Below are 16,702 nucleotides of genomic sequence, written 5' to 3'. Positions count from 1 at the left end.
ACATTCAAGATTCCTGGGTATATTTTTAAGGTTACCATATGCCTCAGATTTATGAAGTCAGCTTCCAGTTTTCAAACTGTCCCTCATTCTTCTAGCTATCTTCTGAACTCTCTAAAATGTTACTTTCTAGTGTAGCTATTTAAAACATTTAATTTCTTTTACCCAACCCTTAGCTACACAGTTTTTAAAAAACATTGGAAACAACTGATCCGTACAGTATAGCAAACCAGCCTCAGGGCCCAATCCTGTCTAACTTTCCAGTGCCATTGCAGCCACAATGCAGCCCTGAGGCAAGGGAACAAATGTTCCCTTACCTTAAGGAGGCCTCTGTGACTGCACCCCCCCAAAGATGCAGCACACACCCCATTAGCATGGAAGGAGATGCTGCTTCCCTCTGCCAAAGGACTCACAATCTAAAACGAAAGAACAAGGGCAGAAACTGCTAGTGGAAGGGATGCTTTGCTGGTACAATAGATGTACATAGAGTATTGTTTGATTCCGAGAGTTTTATGCCTTCAAGATACAGCAAAAGATGCACTCCTTGATCCCTTGCTGTGTCACAGAGGATTCTGGGGCACATTTCTTCATTTAGCTAATGTATTTATATCCCACCTTTCCCTCATATTGTCAGCACTCATTGCTTCGATTGTGTGGTACAGCCACAAGGAGTTGCAGGACGTCTCAGAATAATCCGGATCCTTGCAGTGCTTTTCAGGTAGTTCAAGAGCCTTTTCATTCATTATGTCTACTAAGGAAACAGCTTAAAAACCACAGTGATACGAGGCACTGCTATGGTGGTACAGGACGGCGTTCCCTGATCAAAGGCCCATTGGGTAGAAATTTCTTTCAAAGGTCATGCACTCTCCAAGTCACTCCAGGCTCCATGGTTTTCCCCCCACCATTCTGTGAGACACTGCAGAGACTTCTGTAGCCATGGCCCCAACAGCTTCAAAATAACTAGGGCATGTTGCTGTGGTTCACTTCTCATCAACCAAACAGCAGTGACTTACCTTGTGCCCATGTAGCTTATTTCCTTCCAGCACCAACTGGCTTCCTCAACAGCATTTGAGCACTTCCTACTCAACATGAGTGTTCTGGTTGCTACAGGCAACCCCTGTGGCACAGAATTTTGGTTCTCTGCAGCTTCTCTGTCAGTTGGCTGGCAGTGGAATTTCGAACCTTTGCCAATCGATCTGGGCTTTGCAGATGCTCTGAGCAGAGCTCAGCATGGTCACCTTTGATTTGTTCACACCAGATGTGGACTTCCCCAGCCCACCAAGATGGTCTTAACTATTAAAAGAAGGGTGGGTGTATTCAAAAGGACCTCTGCCTTGGTCAGCTTGTAGGTATGTGCAGTTCTTTTGCATACCAGAGAGGGGATCTGTTTGCTCTCAGACAACTCAGGAAACCATGGCTAGGAGGCTTCCTCTTTCTCCTTGGTCTGGACAGACCATGTGCCCTAAGCAAGGGAGGCTGGAGGTGATCTATAGTGCTGCCTCTGCTGTGTCGTCTCTGCCCCACCTGACTGCATGGAGGGCAGCAAGACAGCCTCCTTACCTTTCTCTTTCTTTGCACTTCCTGTTTTGTTTAGAGCAGTGTTTCTCACACTGTGGGTCGGAACCCACTAGGTGGGTCGTGAGGCAATTTCAGGTGGGTCCCCATTCATTTCAATATTTTTAACATATTAGACTTGATGCTGCCATGGTATGTGACTGCATCTGGGGAAATGCTACAGCTCTGTACTTTGTTGTTCGCATCCTTCAGTCTCGGAAGACTATGGTATTGCGCTCTGAATGGTGGTTCTGGAACAGTGTCCTCCAGTGCGCGAAGCCTGAGTAAAGTAGATATGGAGGATAGACTGTTTCCCATGCAGCAAATCCCCCCTCTCCGTCACTGAAATGGTCCAATGGAAAGGCAGAGGCCAATACGGTTGGTTCCAGCGGCGTTGCAGGAGTTGCAGAACGTGACTGTGTTCAGCCATGAACTGCATCAGGGACTCTGGCTCCGGATTTTGCCTCGAGGTTGACTCCTGAAGCCTTTTCCTTAACTGGATGTAGCCACAAGGCAGTGGAGGTTTGGGATCAGAGTTTTCCTTCTCTTAGATGAGCTGCCTTCCCAGGCTAATGAGTCCCATCTACCCGGTGGCTGTTTAGTCGCCTTTTACGACAAGTACAGCCAAACTGAGGGCCTATTCTTATCCCCACCCCCCAGGGGAGGTACTTTGAACTGTACTTTGAACAGGCTATTTATTTTATTTAATTATTTACTAGGTATATGCTTTTAACGATGATAGTAAATGGAACTTACTCCTGGGTAAGTATGGGTAGGATTGCAGCCTAGACTGTTAAATTTTCCTGCTTGATGATGTCACTTCCAGTCATGACATCACTTCCGGTGGGTCCTGACAGATGCTCATTCTAAAAAGTGGGTCCTGGTGCTAAATGTTTGAGAACCACTGGTTTAGGGGAACTGTGGGGAAAAGGAGGAAGGAAAGAGATAGGAGGCAAGCTTGCTGCTTTCTGATTTGCTTCCCACTCACTTTTAGTGAATGGAAAGCAAATCGGAGCAATTCCAGGGAGGCAGCAGCAGACTCTGGGTGAAAAGCACCTCCAGTCTTTGTGGCATTCTCCACAGCCTGCCCCTCAGTGCCTGCTGCAACAGTTTGTCACCCTTGTGCTGCCCCCAGTCTGCAGTCATCTTGTTAGGATGGTGAGAGGTTTGCACTATATTCCTGTCATCAAGGTCTCCTGGTCAAAGAACATCATTGAGCCAGGAAGGCACTTTCTTTTGACAAATGCTTCTACTTTGCTTTTCTACTTTTTCTAAACCTTTAGATGACCATAAATTCTATTTCTTTAAATAAATACTGTTTGACTTTTTATTATGACAATTCTTTGCCTACCATTTTCACCAACTCTGTGTGGTGTGGGAGAACACAAGCAGTGGGAGCAAGTATGGAACAGAATGCCAGGGAATTGTCCAACAGGATCTCCCCAGAAAAACCAGTCTCAGCTTAGAAATCTAGACTAACAGAGAGCTGTCAAGAAGACTCTGGGTGGCAAGTGATGCCATGGCAAAGTTGGGTAAGGGAGTTGCCCCACAGAGATCTTACACCAATGGCTAGCAAGCAGAGAATGAAAGGGCTTATAGTGGAGCTGCTGGTAAATGTAGCTTGAATGGTACCTTATGTCCTCAGTCAAAACTGTTCTACAGCAACCATGCATATTGAGGCAATTATCCTTCACCTGAAGAACCTTGTCATTGTTTAGTGAGATGCCAGAGGTAGTGTAGAGGGCACTGCCTAGTGTGGTCCAGCCATGAGGCCAACTGAAGTGGGTCGCCTCAGGGAAGGACGCCCACCTCTGACTGGCAGTTTGCCTTCACTGCTCTCCCTCCATTCCCTGGACTGAAAAGGAAGTGTGGTGGAAAGAAGAGCACTGAGCTAGAGTGCTCATTGGAGAGTGAGAGGAACAGACGTTGGAACATCATAGCATAGGGGGGGAAGCATTTGGCATGCCACCTTGGGATCAGGAGATTTTGCCCCTATAGATCCCTCCACTTCACAAAAGATCACCTCTTGACAGTCCCTTGATTTGTCCACCACTTCCGTCATGGTACCATGTTGCTCCCTATGCTTGGAATAATCTCGCTCTCACTCTGCATCAATCCACTTTGCTCCTGTCTCTGATTTCTTTCCGCAAAGAAAATTTCTTTAACAAAACCTCTCCAGAACCAACACAGCCTCACCCTGCTGGCACTCCATTTCTCTCCCCACTACTTCATCAGGTACAATCGTTTCCTCCCCCCCGCCCCCACCCCTGTTCATAGAGCAAAAGACTTCAGCACTTCCACTGACTTGTAAACCTATGCCTTTGGGCTCTGAATTAAAGGTCAATGGTTCTGACACAGCAGCCTACAGAACAAGGTATGAAGGTTCACTCCCAGTACAAATATGACAGAACTCATCTTTTTCCACTCCTGTCTGAATGACATTTCTGCCAGCCCGAGCAAACCTGTTACCAAAGTATGTGTGTTTTCCCCAGCCTTCTGTACTGCACTGAGCTATGTGGGGAGCATGCATGGGTCTGCAAGTGCTAGGGAGCGTATGGAACAGTGGCTATGAACAGGGGGGCCCCAGAAGCTTGAAAAATAAAGGAGCAAAAATGCAGCCTATTCTTTATCAGTGCTTGATTAGTCCCCACAGCAGAAACTGAAGTCATTGCTTCACTTGCCATGGTGTGTTTTGCCAATCCAAGCTTCAATTGGAAAATTATGCCAATTTTAAGCTAATTAGCTCCACTTCTTTCCCCAACAATGACCCTAGTTCTGCACTGCTGGACCCCACCACCAGGGTAGCTCATCTGTTCAACCTGCAGAGGTCCTCCTTCCTCCTCTTGTCTGCCAGCAGCTTCTCCAGCCACTGCAGCAACACCTTGGTCCTTAGCAGGTCTTGGGCATGGCAGTCACACACCAATCTCCAGTTTTTCCAGCAGTCTCCTAAGTCCATTCACCCATCTGTCCTTTAGTCAGTTAGTCCATTAGCAGTTCCAGTAGTCCATAAACCATTATGGACAGCAGTGGGGGATTCGATTATTAGAATCGAGAGAGGGGGGTTTGCGATGGATGTGAGGACCGCATGGTGACTTGCCTGCCTGGTGCGAAGGTTGCGGACATCACTTCTCGTCTAGACAGGCTAGTAGACAGTGCTGGGGGAGAGGTAGCGGCTGTGGTGCATGTCGGCACCAACGACGTGGGCAAGTGTAGCTGGGAGGTCCTGGAGGCCACATTTAGGCTTTTAGGCAGGAAGCTGAAAGCCAGGACCTCAAAGGTAGCGTTCTCTGAAGTGCTACCTGTTCCACGCACAGGGCCAGCTAGGCAGGCGGAGATCAGGGGTCTCAATACGTGGATGAGATGGTGGTGTAGGGAGGAGGGGTTTAGATTCGTTAGGCACTGGGGAACGTTTTGGGACAAGTGGGGCCTGTACAAGAGGGACGGGCTCCACTTGAACCAGAATGGAACCAGACTGCTGGCGCATAACATTAAAAAGGTGGCAGAGCAGCTTTTAAACTGATCCCTGGGGGAAGGCCGACAGGAGCCGAGGGGCATCCAGTTCGGGACTCCTCATCCCTATGGGATGAGGATGGGGAGGTTAGAGAACAACAAGACAAAGGCAGAGTAGGAGAAGAAATTGGGAAAGGTAGCGTGATGGGATGTGATAGACGGTTTGGCACAATGAGAGGATGCGGGGACAAAGGAGCGAATAAGCAGCCCATCCTAGGGCATTCCATGTACAAATGGTTTTATGCGAATGCCCGAAGTCTACGATTAAAGGTGGGAGAACTGGAATGTCTGGTGACAAGGGAAAACATTGACATAGTGGGCATAACGGAAACCTGGTGGAATGCGGAGAATCAGTGGGATACCGCAATCCCGGGCTATAAACTCTACAGGAGGGACAGGCTGGGGCGTGTTGGAGGTGGGGTGGCCGTTTATGTTAAGGAAGGGATAGAATCCAGCAAAGTAGAGATTGAAGGTGGGTCCAACTCCACTGTAGAATCTCTGTGGGTTAAATTACCAGGCATGTGCAGCGATGTAATACTGGGGGCGTGCTATCGTCCTCCAGACCAGAAATCGGATGGGGACCTTGAAATGAGGAAACAGATCAGGAAGGTGACAAGGAGGGACAGGGTTGTAATCATGGGGGACTTCAATTATCCTCATATTGACTGGGTCAATTTGTGTTCTGGTCACGATAAGGAAACTGGATTTCTTGATGTGCTAAATGACTGTGGCTTAGAGCAGCTAGTCACAGAGCCCACCAGAGGACAGGTGACTCTGGATTTAATATTGTGCGGTATGCAGGACCTGGTTAGAGATGTAAACGTTACTGAGCCATTAGGGAACAGTGATCATGCTGCGATCCGTTTTGACATGCACGTTGGGGGAAGAATACCAGGCAAATCTCTAACAAAAACCCTTGACTTCCGACGGGCAGACTTCCCCCAAATGAGGAGGCTGGTTAGAAGGAGGTTGAAAGGGAGGGTAAAAAGAGTCCAATCTCTCCAGAGTGCATGGAGGCTGCTTAAAACAACAGTAATAGAGGCCCAGCAGAGGTGTATACCACAAAGAAAGAAGGGCTCCACTAAATCCAGGAGGGTGCCCGCATGGCTAACGAGCCAAGTCAGAGAGGCTGTGAAGGGCAAGGAAGCTTCCTTCCGTAAATGGAAGTCTTGCCCTAATGAGTAGAATAAAAAGGAACATAAACTGTGGCAAAAGAAATGTAAGAAGGTGATACGGGAGGCCAAGCGAGACTATGAGGAACGCATGGCCAGCAACATTAAGGGGAATAATAAAAGCTTCTTCAAATATGTTAGAAGCAGGAAACCCGCCAGAGAAGCGGTAAGCCGTCTGGATGGTGAGGGAGGGAAAGGGGAGATAAAAGGAGACTTAGAGATGGCAGAGAAATTAAATGAGTTCTTTGCATGTCTTCACGGCAGAAGACCTCGGGCAAATACTGCTGCCCGAACGGCCCCTCCTGACCGAGGAGTTAAGTCAGATAGAGGTTAAAAGAGAAGATGTTTCAGACCTCATTGATAAACTAAAGATCAATAAGTCACCGGGCCCTGATGGCATCCACCCAAGAGTTATTAAGGAATTGAAGAATGAAGTTGCAGATCTCTTGACTAAGGTATGCAACTTGTCCCTCAAAACGGCCATGGTGCCAGAAGATTGGAGGATTGCAAATGTCACGCCTATTTTTAAAATGAGAAAGAGGGGGGACCCGGGAAACTATAGGCCGGTCAGCCTAACATCCATACCGGGTAAGATGGTGGAATGCCTCATCAAAGATAGGATCTCAAAACACATGGACGAACAGGCCTTGCTGAGGGAGAGTCAGCATGGCTTCTGTAAGGGTAAGTCTTGCCTCACAAACCTTATAGAATTCTTTGAAAAGGTCAACAGGCATGTGGATGTGGGAGAACCCGTGGACATTATATATCTGGACTTTCAGAAGGTGTTTGACATGGTCCCTCACCAAAGGCTACTGAAAAAACTCCACAGTCAGGGAATTAGAGGACAGGTCCTCTCATGAATTGAGAACTGTTTGGAGGCCAGGAAGCAGAGAGTGGGTGTCAATGGGCAATTTTCACAATGGAGAGAGGTGAAAAGCAGTGTGCCCCAAGGATCTGTCCTGGGACTGGTGCTTTTCAACCTCTTCATAAATGACCTGGAGACGGGTGAGCAGTGAAGTGGCTAAGTTTGCAGACGACACTAAACTTTTCCGAGTGGTGAAGACCAGAAGTGATTGTGAGGAGCTCCAGAAGGATCTCTCCAGACTGGCAGAATGGGCAGCAAAATGGCAGATGCGCTTCAATGTCAGTAAGTGTAAAGTCATGCACACTGGGGCAAAAAATCAAAACTTTAGATATAGGCTGATGCGTTCTGAGCTGTCTGTGACAGATCAGGAGAAAGATCTTGGGGTGGTGGTGGACAGGTCGATGAAAGTGTCGACCCAATGTGCGGCGGCAGTGAAGAAGGCCAATTCTATGCTTGGGATCATTAGGAAGGGTATTGAGAACAAAACGGCTAGTAATATAATGCCGTTGTACAAATCTATGGTAAGGCCACACCTGGAGTATTGTGTCCAGTTCTGGTCGCCGCATCTCAAAAAAGACATAGTGGAAATGGAAAAGGTGCAAAAGAGAGCGACTAAGATGATTACGGGGCTGGGGCACCTTCCTTATGAGGAAAGGCTACGGCGTTTGGGCCTCTTCAGCCTAGAAAAGAGGCGCCTCAGGGGGGACATGATTGAGACATACAAAATTATGCAGGGGATGGACAGAGTGGCTAGGGAGATGCTCTTTACGCTGTCACATAATACCAGAACCAGGGGACATCCACTAAAATTGAGTGTTGGGCGGGTTAGGACAGACAAAAGAAAATATTTCTTTACTCAGCGTGTGGTCGGTCTGTGGAACTCCTTGCCACAGGATGTGGTGCTGGTGTCTAGCCTAGACGCCTTTAAAAAGGAATTGGACAGGTTTCTGGAGGAAAAATCCATTATGGGGTACAAGCCATGATGTGTATGTGCAACCTCCTGATTTTAGTAATGGTCTATGTCAGAAGGCCAGATGCAAGGGAGGGCACCAGGATGCAGGTCTCTTCTGGTGTACTCCCTGGGGCATTTGGTGGGCCGCTGTGAGATACAGGAAGCTGGACTAGATGGGCCTATGGCCTGATCCAGTGGGGCTATTCTTATGTTCTTATGTTCATTGGTTCCTCAATCCTTCCTCCTCCTTCTACTACCCCTCCCCTTCATCAGGTGCTCTTTTATCCCTGAGGGCCCTATTGCCTTCAAGTAGCTGCAGCTGTGCAGCACACTCAGTGCAATCTAAGGCTCTGGTGTTAACCCCCTGCTTGCCTGCCAGAGCAAGGGGCCACTGTTGACACCACACCCTATGTCCTGGAGGGATCTTGTGCATTTTCATTACAGACTGTTACAATGACTGATCTGGTCAGGCTGGCTTCACCAACAGCTCCTGAAATCAGTGGTGTAGCTAGAGGGGGTGCAAAGCAAGAAGTTTTGCAGGGAGCCTCATTGCAGCGTACAAGTGGCCTCTCCCCTTCAGAGCCATTCTGGCAAAGAAGCAAAACAGAGGCATGTACCTGGCTCTGATGGGAAGGGCTGCTTGCATGCTGTGGTGAGGCTTCCTGCAAAACTTAGTGCTTTGCACCCCCTTTAGCTACACCACTGCCTGAAATCAGTTATGTTTTGCAGCTTAGGACCAAATCCTAACCAATTTTACAGTGCTGGTGCGTGTGCCAATGGGACACGCACTGCATCCTGTGGTAGGGAGGCAGTCATAGAGACCTCCTCAAAGTAAGGGAACATTTGTTCCCTTAGCTCAGGGCTGCAACTGTGCTGGAAATTTGGATAGGACTGGGCCCTCAGCCCACAAACCAGTCATAGGCCAAGTGTGGAGGAGAAAGGGAGTCTCACTTTTCCCCCCTTCATCTCAGACACACCCACACCCTGGTGGTGGAACTTGAGTCCTTGGCACCATCAAGGAGGCTTTTTTGCAGTTCCATGAAAATTTGACACAATGAGGGTAACTGATATGCAATCCAGAAACCAAGAATGAGAACACCACTAGGTGCCCAAATTAAAGGGAGGCAGGCAAAGGAGGCATTGTCCCTTTACCTCTTGGGATATTCTCATACACTTTTGGTTTTAGTAAGCCTTGAGGGCAGGACTTGGCTAAAATTGGAGAGAGGCAGGTGGATTTCATTACATGCTCCCTTTCCCATAATAATCGGAGCATGGATACTCTGATGCTGCTAACTTATGAAGAGACTATCCTGCTGGGGGAAAGTTACAAGACCTACCCAACCTCTTTCCCCCTGCAGCGGTGGAGCTGACAGGCACCATAGGAACTAAAGAAAGAGTACAACAGAGAAATACTGTACAAAACAAACTTGCTCTGGCTTAGCCACCCTGGGTGCTGTGGAGAATGTTTTCCTGGGGAAAAAACCAAAGCCTGGCCTCTTTACAAGATCCACAGGCCTCATTTGCCTCAGGAACCGGATGCCCCACTGGCAAACACAATGCCATGTCATTATAATGGCCCCAGCCACAGAGAAAAGCACCTGCTCTGTTCAGTGCACGAACAATGAGATGGCAACAGGTATTTCAAGGAAGCAGCAGGAACGATTATGTTATCGTTGGTGGACTAGATCAGATTTTTTTTTTCCTCTGGTCCTTTTCAGCTTTGAATTCTGGCGTGGCTTCCTACATCAGACATTTGGAGGATGGTGACCAGAGCAGGGGCAGGAAGTTCACTGTCCCAGTTGAAGCAGTGGTTCTCCCCGCCCAAATTAAAAACAAAAAAATCAGGCCTTCTAATTTAAGGGTTGACAGCTTCCATTTAAACAATGCAAGTTTGTCTTTAGAATGCAGCCTTTGACTCCCCACCCACACATGGTCATTCTCCCAGTTTTACGCACTTGACCTGCCCAGCTTTGTCCACCCCACTCAAGTGGTCCACCATTCATTTGCCTTGCTTTTAACTGGGCAGAGGGGCAAAGCATTCTCTTGATTGAAATATTTTTTTCCCTCTCTAAATGGGATGAATAATCATACCTACTTCCACCCCCAGTTTCTTAAACAGGTTATAGAAATGCAGGTAAATTATTCAAAAATTACTTGGCATTCAGTAGTTCTCATTCTTCTCTTAATGCCGTACTGAGAGCCTTGTAAAAAGGGATGGGGAGCAAACCAGAGCAATATGAGTGCGATAAGAGTTGTTTGGGTCGCATGTTTCAAAATCTGGTGTTTGTCCCAAAGTATCGGTAATTTCAAACAAAAATATGGGAGCAATTAGAGAAAGCCCAGGACACTTTGGTGCCTGAGGCAGAAAATTCAAGTCTCTCTGGCACACATATATCCTTTGGCAATAAAGGCATAGAAATCTCTACAACAAATGTGGTCCTGTTTGATTTAATATTTGGTCTCCTTCATTCTTCATGAATATGTCCAGTTTACAGGTTGTTGCTGGGCAGGATGATGATGCTCGGTGCTTGGGGGAGTCTGAGACAACTCCTTTGCCAAGATCACCACTTGATCTTCGATTCACTGGACTGCCTAACCTGCACAGCCTCCAGAGGGCTGTCTGTAAGGATGGCCTGCCCTAGAGACTTATGGAACTGGATGGATCCCTGACCATCTTCAGGGGGTTTCCTGCTGGCAGTCCCATCAAAGCATATTGAACTTTGGAAAAGGGAAATGATACCAAGAGTAGATATGATTTCTCCTCAACTTATTCTCCTGCTTGTTAAAGTCACACTCTCCTTGGTTTTCTGAAGAGCTTAGAGCAAAGCACAGAGGACAGCAGGAGGGCCAGTAGAGAAAGAAAACTTCAAACATGGGTTAGAGCCCCTGGTAGAGCCTACTCTGTGGTGGTGTGGCCAGTTTACTAGACCCTTTGCCAATAAAGACACTCTCTCCTATCCCCTCCAGTGTGGACTCTACTTATGAGCAGATTCTGGGGAATTGCCTTTGGCCTCAACTTGATCAGATGGCATGGATATATGTCTCAGGACGTGAACAAGATACAAGGTTTAGGGGGAGCCTCAGTCAAAGCACTGCAAGGGCCTGACCAATGGCCTGCTGCTCTCACCTGCTTTGGAGAACTCATGAGCACACCAGCTATCCCACTTCATGGTACTTAGGAACCAGGCAGCAGATGGACACAAGTCCCCCTCATGCTGCCATTTGCAATTACAGTGGTAGCAGTGAAAGAGGACTCTTTTCTGTCCTCTGCCCAGTTCGCTGACTGGTTGGGGAAGCTGACTGGGTGTTTTGCCAGATTCCAAGGCCAAGCTCTGCCTGGAGAATTATACCCACTTTAAGCAAATTAGCTCCCCTTCTTTCCCCCAACAAATGACCCTGGTTCTGCCCTACAGTCCTGCTGGACCCCACTTCCAGGGTAGCTTGCCTGTTCAACCTGCAGAGGTCCTCTCTCCTGCCAGCAGCCTCCCATCACTATAGCAGACCCTTGGTCCTCAGCAGGTCTTGGTCACAGCACCCACACACCAAACTTCAGTGTCTCCTCAAGCTTTTCCTGCTACCCACACCAAACTCTCTCTTCAGCAGGTGCTTTTATACCTGAGAGCCTTATTGCCTTCATTGGCTGCAGCTGTGCAGCACACCCTTTGCTGAAAGCCCAGGCCTTAATTCTTAAAGGGGCCACTGCAGACACCACATTCTACCTCCTCGCCAGATCTTCCGCTATTCTACTACACTGGGCAGGTGCCAGTTCTCCTTCACTGCCACTCTGATAGTTGGGTGGCAGCACAAAAGAGGATGCAAGTCTGTTGCTGCCATGTGTTCACCACAGCCTCCTTCAAAGCCTCAGGACTCCAATTTTGTTGAAGCTCCAGTGGCGTCCAGTTTGTTTGGGGGTGAAATTAAAGGGGTTGGTCTTGACCTTTATAACCCTTAACAGACTGAGATATTTGAACCACCTGATCCCATATGAATCTGCCCACCTACCTTATTCATTGTTGCTGCCATCTCTTGTGGCAGTACTCCCAAAATGGGCACTGACAGAGCTCTGCATGCCAGAATCCAGAATAGGACTGAGCTGTGAAGAACCTAGTTTTGTTTCTCCATGCAAAACCAACTGGTTTGATCTTTGGTTTCACCTCCTTTTTGTGGTTTATTGGGTTTTCCTGATTGTATATAGCTGTCTCTCAGTTTTATTTTATGTGATTTTGTGCCTCTAAGTACATGGTTCTGTTTTTCAGTGGTTGTAATTTAAATAGCTCTGTAATCCTTGGGAATCCCTTTGAGGGCTGAAATGCAGGACAGATTTTTTTTAAATCAAGAAGTATTATTATTATTATTAACAGTATTTATATAGTGCTTTTCAACTAAAAGTTCACAAAGCGGTTTACAGGAGAAAAATCGAATAACTAAATGGCTTCCTGTCCCAAAAGGGCTCACAATCTAAAAAGATGCAAATGAATACCAGCAGACAGCCACTAGAACAGACACTGCTGGGGTGAGGGGGACCAGTTACTCTCCCCCTGCTAAAAAAAGGAGCACCCACTTGAAAAAGTTCCTCTTACCCAATTAGCAGGGTTTAATTGTACAAATCAACCACCTAACTGACCATTTGCTATCTATTAAGGGCACCCCCAAAGCTTCAGGAGCTACAATGAGAATCAGAGCAGGCCAACTCACTCCAGCAGCTTCATCCAAAATGTGGCTCCAGCTACCTCAGTGATCACTAAACTGGCAATTATCTAATTCAGAAAATGAGGAATGAGTTTCACTTTGGTTCTTGCCAGTTGAAACCTAGACGGATGGGAAACCGTTCATTACTATTTTGTACTGTCAGAGTCATTTTGATAGAAAACCTCTTCCCCAAGGTTGGAAACTGATGGTCCTGCATTGGGAATGAGGGACAAAATCAAGGAGGGTGGGTAGGTTCTGTTGTGTACCTCCATTCCCCCTGAACTGTGTGTGCTTGCCAAGAAGACAGGCAGCTGCTTCAACGGTCTGATAGAAATGCAGATGTCTGCAGTTAGAGTCTCCCCAGAGGTAAGATTCTATAAAGAGGTCTGGTTTTTTTCCCCCATTTTAAGTTGCCTTTTAATATAAACTGTTGAGGCATTAGAAATAACTTCTGAAATTGCACACAATACATAAGATTAGCCAATAAATACTGAAAAGGGACAGAAGCTCCAGTTTAAATTTCATAAACGGAGCTAGTTGCCAATTGCCCTACATTTGTACCAGCTCACTCTCTGATATTGTGCTGGCCTCTACAGCACAGCCAGGCTGGAGGAGAACTCTTTTTGCCAGATAGTATGGAGCCCATTTCTGGAGGGCCTTTCCACACACACATCCTACAATCCCATCCCCATAGCAGACCATCTTGTAAGTCATGAAATATATTTTTATATTTAATTCTGAAACTATACCATGGCCCACACTGGGGTTTTTTTTTTTTACCAAACCCTGAAACACAACTTCATGTTTTGCTATTTTTGTTTAAAATGCAGCCTGAGGGCCCAATCCTATTCAACTTTGTGCAACCACAATGCAACCCCAAGGTAAAGGAACACATGTTCCCATACCTTGAGGAGGCCTCAATGACTGCCCCTGCACCACAGGATCCAGCACACACCCCATTGATACAATCGCACTAGCACTGAAAAATTGGGTAGGATTGGGCCCTGAAGAAGGTTCCCCCCCAAAGACTCCTAATTCTTAACATGGCAGGGGTATTATCCTGCACGCATGCATGCATGCGTGTGCTTGCTTGCTCGCGTGCGCTCTCGCTCTCTCTCTCTCTCTCTCTCTCTCTCTCACACACACACACACACACACACACACACAGAGTCAAGCCCAAAGCTCCATGCCTGTGGAGGAAGGCAGAAACCCATCAGGCTCCCCCAGCTAGCCTCCAGCTCCAGTCCCAGGTAGAATCAATCAGCAATCATTCTTGAGCCCTGGATTCTCCTCTGAACCTATATGCCATTAGTGAGACTGAGTGCCTCAGTGTAGACAAAGATTTCCCCTGATCCAGATGCACACCAGAGATGGATAGCCTGTCAGTATTAGGACTCTAGTACCTTTAACAATTAGGCTAGCTGTCCCTGCTTCCTACCCTATGACAGGTTGCATTATAATGGACAGTTACAGCTGGTCTATAATGGGCCCCACTGGGACTATAGGAGCTCAGCAGCCCATTGGAGGGAGCAGCCAATCTGCTACTGGATCACCATAAACCCATGACTGCTACTTGAATGGCCCCAATGGCATTGACCTCATCCCTGGCTCCCTACCTCCCTTTTGAAAGGACATTAAAAAGGTAAGGAGAGGTGCTGCTTTAGTGGGCCGCCTCCTCTCTTGACCACCACTTTCTTCTGCCTTTCTTGTCTTTTCAAAGGGCCAAGGGAACCTGGGAGGAGGAGAGCAGAAAAGATAGAGAAAGTAAGTGGAGCAGAGAAATCAGATGTTGGGGGGTGATCCGGGTAGCAAGGGTAATTGGGGAGTGTGAGGGTGGCAAGGTGGCAAGGGCATCTGGGATCTGGAGGGTGGAAAGGGTGATCTAGGGGCCTGATGGGGGCCAACAGAGAAGTCAGGTGAATAGCAAAGTTGATTTGGGGGTCTTGGGTGGCAGGAGTGAACAGGGAGTATAGGGGGGGATGACTGCACACTCTGCAGAACACACTACAAGGTGAGAAGGAGGTGCCAGACTACGATCCCAGGTATCAGGAATTTGTGGACCAGACACATGTACCATAGTTTCTTATTTAAAATCCTTTTGGGCAAGGCCCTTAGAATGTAGTCTATTTTCACTATAGAAGTCTGTCCATGATGTATTAAGATCATTAGGTAAGACCTTCATCAGTGCAAACATCCCTCAGGGCTGTGGGGTGGGAGGTGGGATTGGGCCTTTTCACTGGTAGCCTCAAGGCTCTAAAAAGAGCTCCCAGATGAGACACAATAATGTACCTCCCTCCTGGCTTTTAGAAAGATATGAAAAACTCCCATAAACTCAACAGGGCAGTACACTATTTTAGAATAAAATGACAGACAAATCCAAAACAGAGTCAGATAGTTGAGCAGAAACTCATTTCCTCTTTTAGAAATAAGGTAGGAATTTCACAATTTGTTTTTCGTTTTTAAAATAACCTTTAACATTTTTATCGGGTGTGTGTGTTTAATAGGACTACTGGAAGGGATGAAAAATGGATTGTACAACTCTATTCTTAGGTAACATCAGATGGAAAGCTACATGGATCTCTCTACAGGTGAGATTTGTCCTTCCCTGCTTGAGATGCTACTATAGAAGTGATGATTCAGGAGTTTAAAAAATGCACATTTCAACTGTCTCCACTCCTATGAAATGTCCCAACCAGCCTTGATGCTGTTGCTTTTCGCATCATAGACCCTGTTGCTAGCAACTAACTGGTGCTGAAGTGATACGGAGCCCAATTTCTTTACCCAAGGAGGCCTCACATACGCTCATATCACATGATTAATCTTCAATGCGAGAAAAGCATGTACTATATTAGGTTGTAGAACACTCATGAGGAAGCTGCCACATCTATGAATTTTCTGAACATACACAAAGAGGAAAAAGCAGGGGGGAAGTCTTATTCCCATTCACACATCATAAAGTAAACACTTTTTCTTCCACAGAGATTACTCTCTGGGTTGAAAAAACTATGATGACACAGCCATTCAAGCCCTCTGGTAAAAGTAGCACTGCTTTGCATGAGCTGAATCTCTTGTGGGACTAAACAAAAAACATGGTCTAGGGCAGTTGTTCTTAGTTTCTTTATGATTACAGACACCCAATAGATTGCTCAATATGTCCCCATAACCCCTTTGCCAGATTGGCAAAATCATCATCATCACCAGTCCTGTTTGGTACCAGTATGACTTAAAAAGATGTAAATAACTTGGTTTTATTTTACATATGAATAGCTAGGAACAGAACAAAGCTAGCTGGGTCCCATACAGTGTCATTTTAAAAAGCTGGTCCCTGTGCTGACATGTTTGAGAACCACTGGTCTAATCTAACTTTTTTTTTTTTAAATTATTCAGAGAACAAGTCACATACTCCCATCTTTTGGAACTCATTACCCCCAAGGGTATGGATACCCCCCCCCCCCCGGTTAAGAATCCCGCTCCAGGATCCGCCAGCCTTTCACCAGCACTAAATTCTCACTTTTAGTAAAATGATAATGTTATCTCAGGGGAAACAGACTCTCCTGCCTTTTCCTGTGTGCTTAAGGAGCCAGCTACCTCCCGGTCTGCCTCACCACAATGGTCACATCCAAATGAGGCAGGCTGGTTTCTCAAGGATAATGAATGCAAAAACAAGCAGTGATGGAAATGCCAAGCCAGGGTCCATCACTCATTCCTGAGCTCTGGAATTCATTAGGAGCGGCAGCAGGGAAATGGAGACCCAGGCAGCATGTGAATAGAGCCCAAGCTGCCCGCTGGAAATGATGAGGGGTGCAGGGCATCCCAAGGCACTCTCGCCTGCACTTTCATAAAGCACAGCTTTTGTCTCTCTGTAAAGACGCTCAAAATGCTTTTCTTGCTCTCCTCCTCCTCCTCCTCCTCCTCACTCTGTGCAATTTTTGAACTAAGGTATTAATGGGGTTTAAGCAAGGG

The sequence above is a fragment of the Tiliqua scincoides genome, chromosome 7 (assembly GCF_035046505.1).
Source record: "Tiliqua scincoides isolate rTilSci1 chromosome 7, rTilSci1.hap2, whole genome shotgun sequence".
NCBI classification, from domain to species: Eukaryota; Metazoa; Chordata; class Lepidosauria; order Squamata; family Scincidae; genus Tiliqua; species Tiliqua scincoides.
The sequence above is the reverse complement of the archived record's forward strand: the minus strand, read 5'-3'. Positions refer to the sequence as shown.